The sequence below is a fragment of the Schistocerca serialis genome, unplaced genomic scaffold, assembly GCF_023864345.2.
Source record: "Schistocerca serialis cubense isolate TAMUIC-IGC-003099 unplaced genomic scaffold, iqSchSeri2.2 HiC_scaffold_1049, whole genome shotgun sequence".
NCBI lineage: Eukaryota > Metazoa > Arthropoda > Insecta > Orthoptera > Acrididae > Schistocerca > Schistocerca serialis.
The window spans coordinates 62,501-65,332 of record NW_026047238.1 but is presented as its reverse complement, the minus strand read 5'-3'; positions in this window follow the sequence as shown (position 1 = coordinate 65,332).

Genomic DNA, 2,832 nt, shown 5'->3' with positions numbered 1-2,832 from the left:
CTTAACCTAACCTAATTTGTGCCTTAACCTAACCTAATTTGTGCCTTAACCTAACCTAATTTGTGCCTTAACCTAACCTAATTTGTGCCTAACCTAACCTAATTTGTGCCTTAACCTAACCTAATTTGTGCCTTAACCTAACCTAATTTGTGCCTTAACCTAACCTAATTTGTGCCTTAACCTAATTTGGCCTTAACCTAACTATTTGTGCCTTAACCTAACCTAATTTGTGCCTTAACCTAACCTAATTTGTGCCTTAACCTAACCTAATTTGTGCCGTAACCGTAACCATGTTTGTGCCGTAACGTAACCATTTGTGCCGTACGTAACCATGTTGTGCCGTAACGTAACCCATGTTGTGCCGTAACGTAACCCATGTTGTGCCTTAACCTAACCCATGTTGTGCCTTAACCTAACCCATGTTGTGCCTTAACCTAACCCATGTTGTGCCTTAACCTAACCATGTTGTGCCTTAACCTAACCTAGTTGTGCCTTAACCTAACCAAGTTGTGCCTTAACCTAACCCATGTTGTGCCTTAACCTAACCCATGTTGTGCCTTAACCTAACCCATGTTGTGCCTTAACCTAACCCATGGTGTGCCTTAACCTAACCCATGTTGTGCCTTAACCTAACCCATGTTGTGCCTTAACCTAACCCATGTTGTGCCCTTAACCTAACCCATGTTGTGCCTTAACCTAACCCATGTTGTGCCTTAACCTAACCCATGTTGTGCCTTAACCTAACCCATGTTGTGCCTTAACCTAACCCATGTTGTGCCTTAACCTAACCCATGTTGTGCCTTAACCTAACCCATGTTGTGCCTTAACCTAACCCATGTTGTGCCTTAACCTAACCCATGTTGTGCCTTAACCTAACCCATGTTGTGCCTTAACCTAACCCATGTTGTGCCTTAACCTAACCCATGTTGTGCCTTAACCTAACCCATGTTGTGCCTTAACCTAACCCATGTTGTGCCTTAACCTAACCCATGTTGTGCCTTAACCTAACCCATGTTGTGCCTTAACCTAACCCATGTTGTGCCTTAACCTAACCCATGTTGTGCCTTAACCTAACCCATGTTGTGCCTTAACCTAACCCATGTTGTGCCTTAACCTAACCCATGTTGTGCCTTAACCTAACCCATGTTGTGCCTTAACCTAACCCATGTTGTGCCTTAACCTAACCCATGTTGTGCCTTAACCTAACCCATGTTGTGCCTTAACCTAACCCATGTTGTGCCTTAACCTAACCCATGTTGTGCCTTAACCTAACCCATGTTGTGCCTTAACCTAACCCATGTTGTGCCTTAACCTAACCCATGTTGTGCCTTAACCTAACCCATGTTGTGCCTTAACCTAACCCATGTTGTGCCTTAACCTAACCCATGTTGTGCCTTAACCTAACCCATGTTGTGCCTTAACCTAACCCATGTTGTGCCTTAACCTAACCCATGTTGTGCCTTAACCTAACCCATGTTGTGCCTTAACCTAACCCATGTTGTGCCTTAACCTAACCCATGTTGTGCCTTAACGTAACCCATGTTGTGCCTTAACCTAACCTATAATGTGCCTTAACCTAACCTAAAGTGCGCCGTAACCTAAACTATATTGCGCCTTAACCTGACGCACGTTGTCGCTGAACCTGCTCTGTAATTGTTATGCAACCCGTTAAAGTAGTGTAGTGTTGCCTAACCGCAACCCTCGCAATATAGTTCGCTACTCGCACTGCCCGGTCCCCTGTGTATCGCGTCATGTTAAACACCTTGCAGGTGTTGCTGACTTTCCACATGCTCCTGCTATACACTGTAGTGTGGATAGCAGCAGGACGTACATGCCCCCCCCCCTTCCCCCCTGCCTTCGCAAGCTGGTCGGTGAGAAGTTTGCATGTTCAATGCCCTTCGCATGCCGACGTACTCAGCCTACGTTGTGGTACGGCCTGTCACCTGTCCGCCGATGTACGCAAAACCCACAAACTGTACTGCACATTGCTCCGTATGTACTGAATGATACATCGTGGCCCATGTGACCGTATGACGACAGCGCCTAGCAACGGCGGACCATACAGTCCAAATATTGTGCACGCAGCTACGTGTCGTCTCCCTATAAGAGCTGGATTGCAGTGTGGTACGCCATACAGACGTGTGGGAGGAACGGACGCCCTGGATGGCGATCAGCATGAGCAGTCTGTTGATGTAGTGGAGCGTGTATTCGGACGTAGTCGTCTCTTCTCACACACCGTGATAGCATGTTGCACCGCGTTCCACATCTGCGACATGCTGCAGAGGCGGGCTGACAGTCGTTCGCGCAATGGACACCGCATACGTACGGGGTCTACCTTCCACGTGTTCTCTAGGCGTGCACATGTTGTTGCGTCTATGTGGGCAGACGTAGTGTGTTGTGACACCTGACACAGGCATGCAATACTCGTTGCAAATGGCGATGGACGTGTACGTTTGCTGGTGACGTTACGCAAATGAACAACCGGTAACCCGTTGTGGTGCGGTTGTTCTCGCTAGAGGTGAATCAGTGTTGGCGACGATCGGTCGAGCTATTAACCGGTTGTTTCAGGGATACCCACCATGCCCACGAACGTGAAAGGGGACCCACCATGCCCACGAACGTGAAAGGGGATCTGGGTGTGAGGCGATACGCGGCGGTGGCTGGGTGGGACCGTCCCCGGCCGGTGAGGGGGGGCCGCCCGGCGTGCTGGCAGCGCGGTGCGTGGGCGCACGCGCTACAGCCGGCTGGTGGGGGCGGCCGGTGGCAGGCGCGCCGGCCGACGGACGCGGCAGGCGGCGCAGCTGCGCGCCGGCGCCCCCTGCTCGCGGCGCC